We start from the raw sequence: 17058 nt of genomic DNA, 5'->3' as shown, positions 1-17058 counted from the left end.
TCTCTCTCTTCCTTTTATGTTGTAATAAATAGTTATGCCAAACTACAAGTTCTACTTTTTTCTCCCTGATTCTCTCCTCAGTCCTACTGGGAGAGTGGAGGACTGAATGAATGGCTGTGTCGTGCTGATCTGTCTGCTGAGTTAAGTGAAGCACTGGAACAGGTTGCTTAGAGAAGTGGTGGATGCATTGTCCCTGGAGACATTCAAGGTCAGACTGAATGGGCTCTGAACACCCTGATCTAGCTGTAGGCATCCCAGTTCATTACAGGGGAGTTGGACAAGATGATCTTTAAAGATCCCTTCAAACTTCAACAATTTTATCATTCTATGGTTCTATGATTCTATGATTAAACCTCAACAGAAGTGGTGGATCCAATATGCCTGCCACTCAGAAATTTCTTATTAGAGTAGCATGGCCAATTAGAGGCTGAATAAATGAGAAAAACAAACAAACAAACAAACAAACAAACAAAAAAAGGAAAAGAAAATACAATATAGCAATTATTATACATTTATGCTGGAGAAGCTCCATCAGATGTCCTGCTGTGTGAAGTCTGCTGACATGTCTTGCTCTCCTGAGCCAATATGGATGTCTAAGAAGTGTTTCTGATGACTGAATATAAACAACATTCATGTCAAGGAAATGAAGATCTTTGTCACAGTTTTACCAACTTTACTCCACTGGTGATTCCTGCTTCTGGCTGACCTGTTTCAAATGGAGGAGTGCCACAGGAGGCATTTCCCTGGAGCTTCCTGCTCTCAAGTCCCTGCGCAAGTGTTTAGGTAGCCCAAGAACTTCTGTGGGGTCTGCTGTTTCTTTGTCTTTTTCCATCCTCAGCACTCTCAAGCCTTGAGTGGTGCAACAAGGCCTTGGGGTAAGACTTCTGAGACTGCTTCCTACCTGCTTCAGTGAGAAGATAAGGCATCAAGGAGAGAGAAATAGCTTCCAGTAGGAAATCTTCATCAGTGTGAGGTATCAAGGAAAGTAAGTCTGTTGGTTCTTGATTTCTTGTAAAGATACAACACAGTTATCTGTGTTTATAGGACCATAGGAAAATTCAAGGCGAAGGGGATCTCAGGAGGTCAAACAGTTCAATGTCTTCCTGAAAAATATGCTGTTGATTTAGAGATTTATTCAGTTTAATACTCTCAAACATAAGATATCTAAGCCTGTGGATGTGTAAGTGCTTTCTCACAGAGTGCCTTACATCTTCCTTTGTTATATATGGCAAATTTTCTATCAGTAACTACTTTAAGAAGTAGATCCACAACTTGATTCATTCCAAATACCACTGAAATACCTGTGGAACACTTCTTCTTTTCCTTTATCATCTCGCTGTCCGAATCTAGCTATTGATCTGTAATTCATTTACTGAGTTTGTTTCTTCTAAAATGTTTTTAAAATGCCTTACCAATTTTTTTGTTTGTTTTACAATGCATTTGTTCGACTTGTTGACTTCATTACCTACTTATTTCCATTTGTATTTTATTATCATTCTTATTTCATGGGTTTTTAATTCTCTCTATATATGCGTGTGCACATGTGTTCTTTATGCTTGTGTATGTACGTAGGTGCAAATACACTGTTTCTGTCATTGCTTCTACCTAGAAAGACAAATTCTTGGCTCAAGTGTCATTTTTTGAATATGAGAATCTTGGCTTCTTGGGCATCCAGCAAGATATTCCTGAAAAATTCCCAGTAATTTTATGTCTCTTCTGTTAAATACATGTTCCCAACTATTATCTCAGCCATTCCTCTAACTTTCGATAATTGGAAAAGATTCTCAAGATATTTCAGGTTGGTGGCATATTCAGTTTGCACTTAATAAATCAAACCTCATTTCATTAGGCATTTTTTCAATTTTTATAAAAGCCATTAGCTGTTCCTTATCTATCATAATGAGGCCCATTATGGTGAGTAATTGATAATGGACATTACTGAGTTACTTGATATCCCATGCAGAAATTTCTGTTTTAAGTAAAAAGTCATTACTTTCAGAGATTTCTGAAGTTTTATTATTATCTATGTGGACCGAGAAAATGATCTGCAGGATGAAAGACACTTATGGTAACACAGTTGTCCTTTCTGCTTTTAGTAGACATATTTTTGAGAAACATTGTCCTGTATTTTTGTGAAGAGTGGTAGTGTTTTATTGAGACTACCTACCTTAATTCTATTAATTTAACGAATTAGTATGTTAATCATAAATGCTGGGGAGTCCACTCAGTTGCCCATGAGTTTCTAATAACAAGTAGGATATTGGATGTAAATGTCATCACTGTCCAAAATGGTTTTCCTCTGTAGCATTTACAGAACACATTAGAAGTGAAATGCAATCTTCCCCATAGGACCTACCCCATCAGGTTTATCTGTTACTAATCACGTAATTTGTCTTCTCCTGTACAACTGCTTCCAACTACTGTTTTTGAATATCCGGGCTTCAAACAATAGTATCCATGGCGCTTCTCAGCATACCGCTTTACTTTTAGGTTTGTCATAAAAAATGATGCTTTTAGTTGGCTTATATGTTTAGATAGTTATGTCTTACTCTTTCAACACGATTCTCTCCTTTCGTGCCGTTTGAGTAGATTAAGTCTTCCTGACTACTTTATCTGTCAACCAGAAGACTGGTATTATTATGCTGAGATGAAGGACATAAAATCATGCGCTCTATTTGTTCGTTAGAGGTTATTTTTCTGTTTTGTACAAACACGTACTGCCTCAGCTATTGAACTCCAGTATCTTCTGTCCGCTTATTAATCTAACTTGAAAAACAGCTAACATTTCTGAGGCTGGCTTAGCTTTGATCAGCTTTTCTCAGCTCCCTTGTTGATGAATGTTGTTAGAAAATCAACTTCAATAAATAAATATCCCTAACTTCAGTGCCTTTAGTGTTTCCTGTTTGATGAGAGAAATCATCCTGCTAACTGTGTTGTATTGTGAAATTCATCTCAAGCACAAGCTGAAGATAGTTCTGGCAGCACTTCTCAGTACTGGTTTGAACTATGCACCATGTCTACAAATTCTCCTCCCTCAAACTAATGAATATTTCTCACAGACAGTTCTTTCCTGATGTCTTATTCAGTATCAGGTAGTTATTTGACTCGTGCATCTGGAACAATAGACTTTAGAAACTGTTAAAATTGGCAGTGACAACAGATTGATCTTTGTATTGTCTCATAAGATATCAATCATTACTTCTCATTGGATTACAGGACAATCTTCTGTGATACAGAACTAGAAGATCCATTGCAAAATTCCATATATATACAATATATAAACCTTAATATCATGGATTTTTCTTCCATTTTGGCTTCCAATCTGCACCCCATATAGATTAAATCATTTCTGTTCACAAGCACAGATAGTACTAGATTTGGTGTTGGTCATAGAAAATGATGACTGCTTAACTGTGTTGCTATAGCAAAACCACACATGTGCAGTAAAGCTTATAAACAGTATTCTGCAAATTCAGATGGAAACTTTTCTTCTAGCTCTTCAGTTTATAATGGACATTCAGTATCTGCATAAACAAGCTTTTATTCATAATTAAAGTCAGTCCCATCCTGCATCAAGAATTGTCAGAATTGTCATCTCTGGTAGAGTGTGTGAAAATCAGTGATGCATGCTGTGATTGTGTGATATGTGATTGTTCATAGAAGATCCAAAGAGGGATACATCAAATTCAGTGTTTGGTCTGCCCTCGTTTGATGTCCTGGCTGCCCTAAAGCCTGGTTCTGCTCCTTGCTGTGGAAGACTTTTGAAATCTTTCTTCCTTTGTTTTCTGTGAGGCAAGATTTATAGGGAAGGTAATATCCTTTATTAGACCATTTGGTTCTTTTGGAAAAAATGTACATTCTTGCGGGGTCAGAGTCCCTGCATTACACTTGTTTTTTGCCTGCTTGGTTTTTCCATTTCTGAAAGGCTTACTTAGAAGAAGCAGGCCTTCTCATTTTGTCCTTTTCAGTTACTACATTTTCTTCCAGTGTAATAGAGAGAACACATGTACTTGTGTTTTTTTTGTGGAGACTTGGGTGCTTGTTTTTCCAAAATCCAAAATAAAAATAATAAAAACAATTTTAAGCCAAACAACTGTATTTTGGCCCTAGTAAATGGAAACCTCACTCCCTTCAGGTTTTTTGGAAAATGTCCTGGACTGATACGATCAATTTCTTCTTTCTTAAAGGAAAAATAAAAATTGTATGTACTCATGAGGCAGCAAAGACCCTATGGAGAATAAGAAGATATATGTATTGATTTTAAAATGAAAAATAGAAACATTCCAAATATTTGCTAAGCATTTCTTTAGCTGCTTACCCCCCAGGTAATGGAGAAACAATGTGTGTTCAGTAAGAGACTGAATATTGTGAATAATTTTAAGGTCCAGTGCAGCCCTGAATTCCAGACCCATGCAACTTCTCAGATGTCTAGCAGAGTTTATGTAAGTTTTGACTGAGTTAAATATCAATATTTTTTTATTTGACAGCATGATCTATACATAGTGGGCAAAGAGTTCTTGCACTTTTCTAGTAATCTCATTCTATGCTTTTCTCACTCTGTTTACTTCTCCCTGAAATGACCGTGACCTTCTGCCAGAATTTCTTGAAGGTTATGCTAATCTTTATTGGCAAGAGAAACAGTAGCTGGAGCAAAAAAGTGAAAGAGAATGCCACATGAGAATGAACAGCATGCAGAGCGTGAGAAGTTTCTGCAATAGCTGGAACTGGAGCAGCTTTGTCAGCATGTAGTCCCTGGAGCAGTAAGTGGGGATGTACTGACTTAAATATCCTAGAATGAAATCTTAATTAATTTTCTGGTACTCAATAAGGTATTTGGGATAAATCCTTTGCTAAACCAGGGAGTGCTCCTCAGGTATTTTGTATGAAATTTTGCCCTTTGATACAGCCCCTCGTTTGACCCCCAAACTTTTTTTTCCCTTGTTTAAATCAAAACGAGTATGTACATCTGTCTGAGTGAAAATAAATAAATAAAGACTTCCATTGCTGTGTCTCACTTGCCTGAGAGTTTATGTATAGCCTTACACATATAAATGACAAAAGTGTTTATGAGCAGGGTCAAAATAACTTCCCATAAAACTTTCTGACCTGATCTCAAATAACCACAGCTTAAAACATGACCAGAATTAAGCTACCTCATGTTAAATTCATGCTGACCAATGTATTTAACAAGATGGGAGTAATCTCAGGGAGTAGTGGAGAGGGATTAATGCCTCTGTCTTTGAGGGGCTGGAATTACTGCTGCTTCCTATTCCCAGAATTGCAGTTTAAGCTACTTCAGGCTCTTCAGCATTACAACATCTGTAGCATGGTTCAGGGCCAAAATACAAACAGTTATGTCACATCTACTTTACAAGATGGAACGTGGTATAACCAAGTTGAGGGACAAGCATGCTGTAACGAGGCCCCACAATATGTTTGTTTTTGTAGAGCAGATGAACCCTAAATTAGTACCAGATGTCAGTAACAGACCTGCTGTATAGGGAACACAGCAGGGAACTAGTAATTATGGAGGAGCCACAGTGAGGCCATATTTAAGGTTGCATTCTGTTTTTCACTTGCACTGAGATCTCAGTATTTTCCTACTACAGTAAAAAGTATACGATTGTCCTACTTCCAGTGTATACTAACATGTGTATCGACTACAGCATGCTGAAGTGCCTTGCACTCTCAGTCCAAGGTACTTTTTCCTATAGAGTACTCAACAACATATATATTTTCTATTTCTATTTGTGCTCTGCACTGAGATCATGAAGAATGGTGTGAACTTCTTCCTCCTTGGTTTGCTTCTACTGCCTTTGGCTTCAGATGTAGCTCTGCTCTCATCACAGGCTGCAATGTTTTTGGCCTTGCAATCATTTTTCTGTCATTTTGCTTGTTAGTTTGTTCATTAGTTACTTAGCAATTTTCTTTGTTTGCCTGGCCTTTTTTTGTTGCCAAGACCTTCCCTCTTGGCAAAAAGGGAAAAAAAGGAGATTTTCAGTTTGAGTTAAGCCATGTGTCTTCCAATGGCCTTTCAGTTCTCTGTCTTGCACATAGCTTTCTTTGTGACGAGATCTTCAGACTTGTGCCTTTCATCACATGTGTTGAGGATGTCTGCCCTTATTGTCAGAAAGAATTATCCACTTTGGAGATTCTGCTACTTTAAAGTTCTTCTCTACAGGAGATTTTGAGAGCAGTTTCTTGATCTTACATGGAAATCTGTAAGGACATCTTCAGGTACTAGTGGGATAATTCAAAATTCAATGACTTCATACTCAGAATGTCTCTTGTGTCTCATTAATATCTTACCAGCTTTACTGTGATGCAACAGAATGCATGCCTGGGAGCTCAAGAAATTCAATACAGTATTTTCTAAATTAGTATCCCTTCTTTCTTTGTTTTTAACTTCAAATTAGTGGTTCTGCAGATTGCATCTATAGCAAATTATTGCACAGGACAAAGATTTAGGATTTAACCATCTTTCTCTGGGCTTCTGTTCCTCATCAGGAACAGCAGAAAGCGTTTGGTATTGACCCACTGAAGTAAAAAGTGCACTCCAAAGTTGCACAAAGACCTAGTATCTTTGAAAGGCTGGTCTCTATGTTGTTTTACCCACTTGAAATTATTCTTGGAATCATAGAATCATTGAGGTTGGAAAAGACCATTAAGATCACCTACTCCAACCATCAAACAGGAGCCTAGCAGAGGATGTTTTCAATCTATCAGCCTCTGGGTTATGGGCCCAGAATGTTCCTAGTGTACCACTCTGCTACACATACACATTTCAAGGCATCAGAAAAACTTCTTTTGCCAGAACGAGCAGTTATTTCTCTCTTCACTCTTCTAACCATAAAAAAGAGATTCCTAGGCTACTAACCTTACTGAAGACAGCAGAAAGTCTTTACTGCAGTGAGATTTCCATCACTGCTATTTAGCTTCTGATCCTTCTGATGTTCTGACTCCTCCTTGAGCTCAATCCTTGAGTGGGGAACAAGACTCATGACATTCACACCCATATGTCTAAAGCTGACTCCTCAGCTACTCAGAATTGCCTTTTGCATTTGAGATTCTCAGCAGAAAGACACTAATATTCAGTCCTCTGGGCTCAATATTCTCTCTTGTGTGTGCCAAAGATCTTACTAATCCTAGACTTCTGTACAAGAATGCAAGATCATTGGTTGATTGTATAATTGGCTGATTGTTGCAGGATATGGTCACAGCCTTGCAAGCTGTCACTCACCTTCCTCAGGTCCAATGAAACTGTAGTGCAAGGACTTAGAAAGGTAAGTTGCCACCCAATGAAATTCAGTGCTTTGCTTCTTCTGTCTTTATCCCCCTCTTACTTTGTAGTCTCTCATGACACCCAGGAGATTATTTAAAGTGTTTCCAGGAACTCCTAAGGTAGTTCCAGTCTTTCGTGATCATAATGGAGGACTGTAAGTGTCTGTTTAAAACCAATTCAGTCCATTGTTTTACAATCCAAGGCAGTATAATTGTGAAGATTTCCATCTCTTTAATCAGTGAGGAAAACCTGAATAGTCTCAGAAGTTTCAGAAAATTGGTCAATAAATTAACTGATTCAAAATTAACTCAAAATTGTCCTTCAGTATGCCACATTCAGAATTGCATACTTTTCAAGGTCCATTTACCTTAGCATTTCAACATTGGAATGGAAATTTGATAGATTTACAACGCGTTTTTTTCTTGTTATTAAACAACAGTATTTTATTTTTGAGAAGCAATTTAATCTATGGTAATAGTAAGCTAATAGTAACCAAGTTTTGCTCAACTTCTGTCCTCTTGCTCAATTTCAAGAGACAAGAAGGGGAATTTGTAAGCAAAACAAAATGAAATAAAACAAGAAATAATGCCACCATAAAAGTGATATATTATTTTAGTTGTTCTTCCCTTTACTCCTGGGAATAAAAAGCGGATTTTGTCAGGTTGGGGAACAGAAAGCAATAGAATTACACAAGGCCCATAGTTTATGCAAAGATACTGGTTATCTAACACCACAACACTCATCAACCCTTTTGTTTAAGTAGTAGGCAGTTCACTTGCCCTACTTGTGGGGAGAAAGTATTGATGAATTTTGAAGAAGGATGTGTTGAGCAAGCAAAGTTGATTGTACTACCAGGGAAATATGCTTCTGCCTTTGGAATAAAGCTATATGCTACTCATGGTTGTACTGTTTTATGTTTTTCTTTTCTCAGTTTTGAATTAAATGACTTAGAAAACTGATTATAACAAGATGGTATATACAAGACGGTATCATTGCACATTATACAGGAGCTATGAAAGCAGAATGGAAATGGGTTCACCTTCAACATAAGAGATGAAAATTTCAAGAATGCAAGATTTTTAATAAACGAGTAATCTCTCTCAAGACTACTCTGAAAAGAAGAAATCTCTATCACGATTTGAAGTATCCTGTTCTGGAACCACATTTTGATCACAGTCTTTTTAGCATAAAAAGTGCTTGTTTCCTCTTGCAGGTAATTAGGACTCCCTTGCCAGATGTTTTTCCTTCAGTTACTTTAAGCTTGTTCTATCTTGCCCTATAGCACCTTTATTCTTTGCCTCACATCTGTCCAAAAACATTTCTGCTAAAGTCGTATTCATTTCCTCTCACACATTAGCATTTCATTGATTCCCTGTCACTTGCCATGCTCAAATTCATCTTTACCTACAACACCTTTATTATGTACCCCCACCTATATTTTCAGTTTCATTTCCTCTGACTCCTCATTCCACATCCCTTATCTGAAATGACTTTGGTCCACAGGATCAATAGCCCACAAAATAAGACAGGAGTGCTTTCGACCAAAGCCCAGAGCTCTGTAGTAAGTCATACTTGCTTTTGTGATTTTAGGCCAATGTAATCAAGCCTGGACAGCTTTCTTCTGAGGTGTTCCTTTCACCATGATATCTGCATTAGTTTATACTGGCATGTTTAAACTACGCTGGTGAAACTAATTTGAGACTCAATATAACTGTCAAAAACAAATGTTTCTTCCACTGTAAATTTTTGATACTTAAAAAAAAAACAACCCTGAATTTCTTCTGAAACAAAGCTCTTAGATCCTTTCTATAAATGAGAAAGACCTACACCAAAAACATAACAATGGAGTTGTGATAAGAAACTTGATTCCTCGTAAATCAAGCAGTCAAAAGTCTTGATCATGGGTGTTTTCTTATTTCTCACACTTTGTCTGCTTACTAAGTCATTTATTGATCTGGTGTTTGGAAGAAGCTGCCTCTTCCTCTCTCACTCAGCTCCAGTTCCTAACTTCCCAGCATGTCTTTTCTGTATTTGTCTTTTCTCTAACTGCATCTAAGCATGGAATAGAAGAAGTGGGCCATAAGCAACATTAAGACAAGATTGGTATAAGGAAGAGCCTTTACTATTTGTAACTGCATGTTTTGCTCAGGGATCTCTTCCTCTGTAGCAGTCTAATTTCCTTATTCCCTATCTATGCCCGTCTTTATGGATTGGTACACCTGACCCTTCCTATGTCCTGATATATCGTTTTCTGCCCAGCTTTGAGATGTCATTGTATCTAGTCAGTTTAGCATAGTAAATAATTTCCAAAATACTCAAACCTTCATATTCCTCTATCGCTTTTCTCACAGTGAAATCTGATTGTGTGGGGGATGGGGAGACTGGCTTCTCTGTTGTATCTTGGTTGTAACATACGACTACACCTACACATACACAGACACTTCAGCTCCTGGCACATCACTGCTCATTTCTGTGTACCTAGTCACATCACCTGAATGTCTGTATGTAGGCTTTATGTTTAAGAACTGCTCTTTCTTTTTCTCATCTTCAAGAACATAGATATTTAGGAAGACTTTTCTTGTTTAGAGAACTGCCAAGAATATACTACACAGCATACGTGTGTGCATGTTTCTTTGATTACTGGGGTGTTTTAATCTGAGTTTAAGTATTCATTTTGAGACTGAAGGTGAAAACAAATGGCTGTCTTATTAAAGATACAAAAGGTCAAATTTACTCACAGTGTAAAGGTACTTTATTTACATTAGTTCTCCCCACTGAACTAGAAGTGAGTGTTTTTCCAGCACATTTATTCCACCCTAGTATCAGTAGAGATAAAGCAAGCTGAGGAACAAGGGGTGGGAGATAAAGTAGAGGCCAAGGGCAGGGAGCTTTTCGTGCAGCCTCTTAAACACATTGATTGTAGTTTAGGATTTTTCAAAGCTGCACATGTTGAGTAATATCTGCCAATAAACACAGCTCAGTGGGTGAGAAATCTGTCTGCCTCTTGCTGAGGATTAGAAGAGAAAAGACACCAAATGAGCAGTTTCTTCACATGTGGGTCGTGCCCCTCACTGGGGTACTTGCCCCTGACCTAATCCTGTTCTACTTTGTCTCTCTTACTCCCTCCTGTCTTCCTTCCCCCTTCTACTCCTCCACTGCTGCACTACTGGTGGTCTGCTGCATGCTGCACAGATGTTTTCCCTATGCTATTATAAGATTATTTTTCAAGTGGCTTCTTGGAACAGATGTTCCAGTGTGTGCACTCTTCTTCCTTTGGCTGAAAGCGCTGTGCACAGAGAGCAGATTGCATTGCTGCTCTCCTTTTGATCTAAAGAGCGAGAGAGAAAAAAAAATCCCACACAAATGATGCTGGTTTTCGTTTCAGGCTGCTTGGCAATGGTGCACCTGGGTGTGTATCTCCTGCTTCTTTTCTCCCCCATCACTAGTGCTGCTTGCAGATGTTTTTTTCTGTGTCTTTCTTCTTCAGGCCATTTTTTCCCCTCAGTGACCCAATACTTTACTCCCACTGCTTTTATATTTTCTTTCATCTACCATTCTGCTATTCCTGCTTCCAAAATAGTTCTCTGACCCACTGCCAGTGCCTCATCTTCATCTTCTCCTTCCTTTGGCAACTCCTGGATTGTTAGGATGGATTAGTCCCATGTGTTTTGGTGTAAGGCCTGGTTTTGGCATACAGTTCTCCTCCATAGCCCCAGTGAATTCACCTGAGCATCACTCTTTCTACTTTTTATTTTATTTCTCCTATTGGGGAAGGAATATTCTCAAGAGTCAGAGGCACTGAAGTGTCAAGGGAGCATCATTTTCAAGTAGTTAATTTATGGATTCAAGAAAGGTATGACAGAAGGAGGTTGTGATATATATATGTTGCATTGTAGGATACTGTAACTAGGCTTAACACACTGAAACACATCTGGGATAAAAAATAAACAAAAAAACAAGTCTTTATTTGATTACATCTAGACTTTTAAATTTTATATCAGCTCCAAATCCACACATTAGTCTTCCTTAAAATAATTCAGCTTCCATGAATTCAGTTTTTGGGGAGGCAAATAAATATTGATTTTTTTGTTGATTCAGTTGATTCAAAATGATGTACATCAGATGAAAAATTGGTTTACACATATATTCTTAAAAAAAAAAAAAAGAAAAAAAGCTCCTTATTATTCCTGTTTTGATATAGCTAGCATGAGCCCAATACTTGTTTTTAAAATACTGTCTTATGGAAAAGTCTTGTTAGATTGTGTGGGGAATCATAACCTTGCATAAGAACATACAGGATTCTCTAATAGGAAAATTATTCTCTATTGCATTCATTGACTGTCCTAGATTGCTCCAGAAATGCTAACAGTCTTTGTTGATTTATGGACTTAGAAATTTCTTTAGAACTGGGGTGAAGTACCAAAGCTTCCTGGGGAAGATTTAAACAGCACTTACAACCTTGTAAACCCTTTATTTTCTATCTTCTTTTGCATGATTGTTCTACTGCATTGTACTGCAGTGTGTATCATCTAAGTAAACAACTAAATAATAAATACATAAATCAGTAAATAAACAGATAGGGAGCTATACGACCAGTAAATCAAGCCACAGCTTTGGCAACATTTCCCATCAAACTACTCCTCCCTGTGAGCTGAGTGTGCAAGCACAGCTGTAGTTGCAGTGCACTGCTCTCCAACATCTGCAAATCTGAGATAGATCTGTAAACTCACCTACAACCCAAATAATCCACTACAGGTAAACAAGACTGTCTGCGGTCACATTTTGGACCAGTCTATCACACATCCTTCATCTCTGAACTCAGAAAACTGGCCTTTCGATACTATTGAGGGCAGCTTAATTCTTGGAAGCCTTGCATACTGCATGGAGTTATTAGAAAGCTGTGCTGCCCTTCTCTGTACTGTTTGTGTCTAAATGGGTTGTGGAAGGAAGTGGATAAGGAGGGAAACCATCTGTTTCAATGCTGATTTTCAACAGGTTTATGAAAAAAAAAAAAAATTGTAAAGCATGTGATAGCAGGAAACTGGATTCTCAGGGTACAGGAATTTCAGTCCTGTTTCCTCACCTTTCAATGTGTTTGGTGCAGCAAGTGACATTGTAAACACAGTTACATTCAGCACAAACCCGAAGTTTGCAAAAAAAACCATCAATCTATTATTTCAGTTTAAAAAAATCTAGAAATTATGCTGAAAAACAGCCATAAGCATCCACCCAGGCCATTTCTTCTAACCCAGGGCTAGACAATTTTTGAGACAACTTTTTTTTGCCTTCCTAAAATCCTCTGTTGACAGGGATGTCATGGGTTGCCCAACCCATTCCAGTGCTCAACTACTGCTGTTGTTTACACAGTGAACACATAAGTGTTGAATGACATTTGTGGTTGCCAAGCATCTACAGCACTCTTTCTTCAAATACTTATGAGGAAGTAGTAGAATTATCTAGCATATCTCTGTTAGGTTTTTTTGAGAATCTGATTTAGGCATAAATCTATTGTTTTAAACACTATATTGGAAGGTAGGGATTGCTTTGGCTTGTTTTTCTTTATTTAGATTAACTAATGGGAAAGTTGAGGGTATCAAGATTCTACTTGTGGTTGATCTTTGCAGGGGATACAGTCATGGAATTATGGAATCATGGAATCATAGAATCACAGAATGGCCTGGGTTGAAAAGGACCTAAAAGATCATCTAGTTTCAACCCCCCTTCTCATGCAGGGTCACCAACTCTAGACCAGGTTGCCCAGAGCCACATCCAGCTTGGCCTTGAATGCCTCCAGGGATGGGGCACCCACAGCCTCCTTGGGCAACCTGTTCCAGTGCGTCACCACCCTCTGTGTGAAAAACTTCCTTCTAATATCTAACCTAAATCTCTCCTGTCTCAGTTTAAAACCATTTCCCCTTGTCCTATCACTATCTACCCTTGTAAATAGTTGTTTCCCTTCCTGTTTATACTTTCCCTTCAAATACTGGAATGCCACAATGAGGTCTCCCTAGACCCTTCTCTTCTCCAAGCTAAACAAGCCCAGTTCCCTCAACCTTTCTTCATAGGGGAGATGCTCCAGACCTCTGATCATCTTAGTGGCCCTCCTCTGGACCTGTTCCAAAAGCTCTGCATCTTTCTTGTGCTGGGGGCCCCAGGCCTGGATGCAGTACTCCAGATGGGGCCTATGAACAGTAGGAATCAAAAACTGCTCTTATATATCAGTTTGATAATCATTTTCAGGATAAACTGTATTTCTCTACAGGTGGTTGTGACCACCACAACATTTCTTGTGCGAGGGAGTGCTAATAGAGTGAGTGCAAAAGAAATCAAAAGAAAATGAGGCATCATCTGGAGTAGTATGTTCAGTTCTGGGCCTCTCAAGTACAGGAGAGATATGCATATACTTAAAGGACCAGTGAAGGGCCACAAAGATGAGGCAGGGATGGGAGCATCTCCTCTGTGAAGAGAGGCTGAGCAAGCTGGAACTGTGTATCCTGGAGAAGAAGTTCAAGGGGATCTCATCTCTGTGTACAAATAACTGAAAGGAGGAAGCAGAGAGGACAGAGCCAGGCTCTTTCATGGTACCCAGTACCAGCACAATAGACTACAGCACAAAATGGAGCATGAGAGGTTCCATCTGACTATGCAGGTGATGGAATACTGGCACAGGGTGCCAAAAGAATTTGTGAAGTATCCCTCCTTGGGAATCTTCAAAAGCCACCCTGCTGTGGGTGCTTGAACAGGCATTGGACCAGATACTACCAGCAGTACCTTCCAATCCTTAACCATTCTGCAATTCCATGGCTCTGCAAGGTAGCTTTCCAAAAGTATTCCATTAATGAATAGGAGTTCAGAATGCTGGTAGCTGGTGGTCACAAAAATGAAGAGTGGATCTTAAATGTAGTAAGAAAACACATCAAGAAAAAACATTTATGGAGTAAATCCTATGTTCTGCCATTCTATTATTTAACAATGTGGGAGGGCAACAATATGGGAAAAAGGTTAAAAAAATACTTTTAATCATAAAAGACTGCAGACAGTATCTTAAAGTAACTGTGTATTGGCTAACAGACTTCACAAGAGCAATTTGAAAGAAGCAAACTTTATATAATTTCACCTTGGAAAGGGAGAATGGGCAAATTCATCATAGTTAAAGAGAAGAGAAATGTTGATATAACTTGAAGTTCTGAACTCCAGTCCTTTAAGTGCATCAAATAGTCTTCTATAGGACACTTTCATTTACTTTTGCTTATTGCATCGGGGCCTCTGTCGCACGGCCTATGTCACAGATACACTTAAAGATATATAGGTACCTTGGACCCTACTCCTACAGTTTACAGTCTGTGCATGAGGCGTGGGCCCAAGGACTTAACCTTGTCTTTCATGACGACAGGTTTCTGTTCTTGGATTGAGATCTCTGTCCTATGTCTTTCTGAGTTATCATGAGAACTTTTGCTCCAACCAGCAGTCCTACAAATATAGCATTCAGAATACAATGTTTCTGAAAGTACAAGAAAGGGCATTTGTTGCCACCATCTACACGTTTGTTCTTTCTGTTTTGTCTTTTTATTCTATAGGAAATTAGTGTCCTCTCTGTTTCCCATCTGCTTCTGCATATCACATCTTTGTGACATTTATTTCTAGTCATTGCTCCTGTTCCCATATTCTTGTACTCACTCCTGCATTGTTCTGGACATAATTTTGATCTTTTCCAAGTAATCTGATCTGTTGTCAGTGCTGATGCTAATCTTACAGTGATTAATACAGTAATCTGAACAGTGTCACCCCTGGAATTCTGAGGGTGGAATCTAAAGAATAATAGTGCTAAAAGGTATTATGGGGTGCATACGAAATTGTTCTTTGGACAGGAATAAGGCAAATGCAATCTACAGGATGTTCCTGTGTCATTAGTATCTTACATGCTGTCCTACAGTACCAACAGTTATTAAGCCACTTGATGGGAAATACTTTTAATCATAAAGCTTACTCTCTAAGCTTCTGTGTCCCTTCTTCCTGAACAAACATATGACAAATGATTAATATTAAGCCAAACATTGCTCATTTAAGAGATAATTAAAAAAAAAAAAAAAGTTATTGCTTAACAACTCTGTTTGAAAGCAGTGTTTTAAAGGGGATCACGTCATAAAATGGGAGGAAACCCAAGTGGCAACATAGAGCAATGAGCTGAGACTGGTAACTACTGAAGTCAGTTAGCTAGGCAAGGCTGTCAGAATTTACAGAGAGATGAGAACAGGTCTGTTTGATTTGGAGTCAGGTTTTCAGCAATATTTCTTCATTGCACAATCGTTAGGATTTAACTCTTATTTAGAAAATAGACTTGAGCACTCAAGATTGCAATGTCCATCTGTTCACAGTCATCTCAGAAGATCTTTTCCTTCTGGCTTGGAAGTCTTAAAAAGTAGTTTTTTGTCACTGCAGTGCAGTTGATTTCCAAGGAATTTTAAATGGCACTGTAGAAGTCTTCATTTTTATGGGACAGCCGAAACTTCCTTGGCTCACCTGCCAGCTCTGTTCTGACTTGTGTGTCACACATCTGTCTGCTCACACCACAGCGTTGGACAACTACTGAGTTTATGGGAATATTTGTGACTGCTCTTAATTGAGATGAAGGCTATGACTCCAGCAGCCAACAGCAGGCAAATATCATCTGTGTAAAAGATATGAGCGCTCTCTTTTATAAAAATGCATTATTGTTTCTGGCACATTCTAGATGCTGAGCTCAAGTGCTGGAGAATGAGATTGGGACATTGTGACTCAGCTGTTTGCTGTATAGCATTCATTAATATGTTTTGTATTTTTCTGCAAGGACAGTTATAAATAGTTTTGTAGAGGTCAGATGGGAACCACTAAGCACAATCCTTACTCAGCACCACGGGGGAATAACTTTCTCACTACTCTAGACACTCTTGTGTTTCCCTGACTGCTTTTACTACTGAGATGGTGCCCTCTGCATGTTGCTGGCAGTAAAGGGACTCATCACCTACTGAGGTGAAAAGGAGGGCAAAGAACCAGAATGAATGCAAGGATCTTGACTCTGCCCCATCTCCACGTGCAAGCTAGATTAAAAGGCTATAGTTCTGATTCAGGGTTCCCTGAAGTCCATGCAAATATTTGTATTGATTTCAGTGGCTTTGGATCTGCTCCTGTGTACACAGATATAGCAAAGTATTTTTCCCAAAAGGGAGCAAAGTCTTATTTTCCTTTCATAGAGAGAAGGTGAATGCTGATTCTCAGCTCAGCTCCATCTAGGTGTTGCTGGGCATCTTGAGCTGTTCTTAGATTTCTAGCTGATCCCTAGCCAGTCCTCCTCATGTGTATCCTTCCCTTCTTATCATTAAAGGTGAAGGAGAATGATGCACAGAGTTTTCCACCCTGTAGTTTTGAATGTGAAAGAGATAATCTAAGAACAGAAACTTTCATGGAATGTGCCAGTTTCAAATGAGGGAGAATTTAAGCCTTTATTACCCAAGGCAGCTATAAGTGAGTGTGACAATGCCTTCATTCTTTAAAAGCACATTTCACTTGTGCTACCATACAATTATACAACCTTTTTTTTATTTAGTTTTATTTTTGTAAGCCTTTGTACCTGAAAGTTTTGTTGTTTGATTCTTTTTTTTTTTCTTGGAAAATATAGATAAAAAAACTTACAAGCAAATAAACCCTGAGGCTAGAATCCAGGTAAGTTCACTGTATCACAAGCCACTTAAGTTCATGTTCTCACATCTCTTTGTGTGCGTCCCCCCTTGACATGACGT

The 17058-nt window shown here is 38.5% G+C and overlaps 1 long non-coding RNA gene across 1 annotated transcript in view; it reads left to right on the top strand.

Moving 5' to 3' along the window:
* The window catches only part of LOC122190210, an 88777-nt gene extending 80391 nt beyond the window's left edge, over window positions 1–8386 (top strand). The window contains exons 2-3 of the long non-coding RNA XR_006182091.1: window positions 7208–7283; window positions 8214–8386. This is a non-coding gene — a long non-coding RNA (uncharacterized LOC122190210). The remainder of the gene's footprint in view (window positions 1–7207; window positions 7284–8213) is intronic.
* Window positions 8387–17058: the final 8672 nt, after the last annotated feature.

Source organism: Lagopus leucura, unplaced genomic scaffold (assembly GCF_019238085.1).
Source record: "Lagopus leucura isolate 7727_CA_CO unplaced genomic scaffold, USGS_WTPT01 Super-Scaffold_100159, whole genome shotgun sequence".
NCBI lineage: Eukaryota > Metazoa > Chordata > Aves > Galliformes > Phasianidae > Lagopus > Lagopus leucura.
This window is presented reverse-complemented; position numbering and strand designations above follow the sequence as displayed.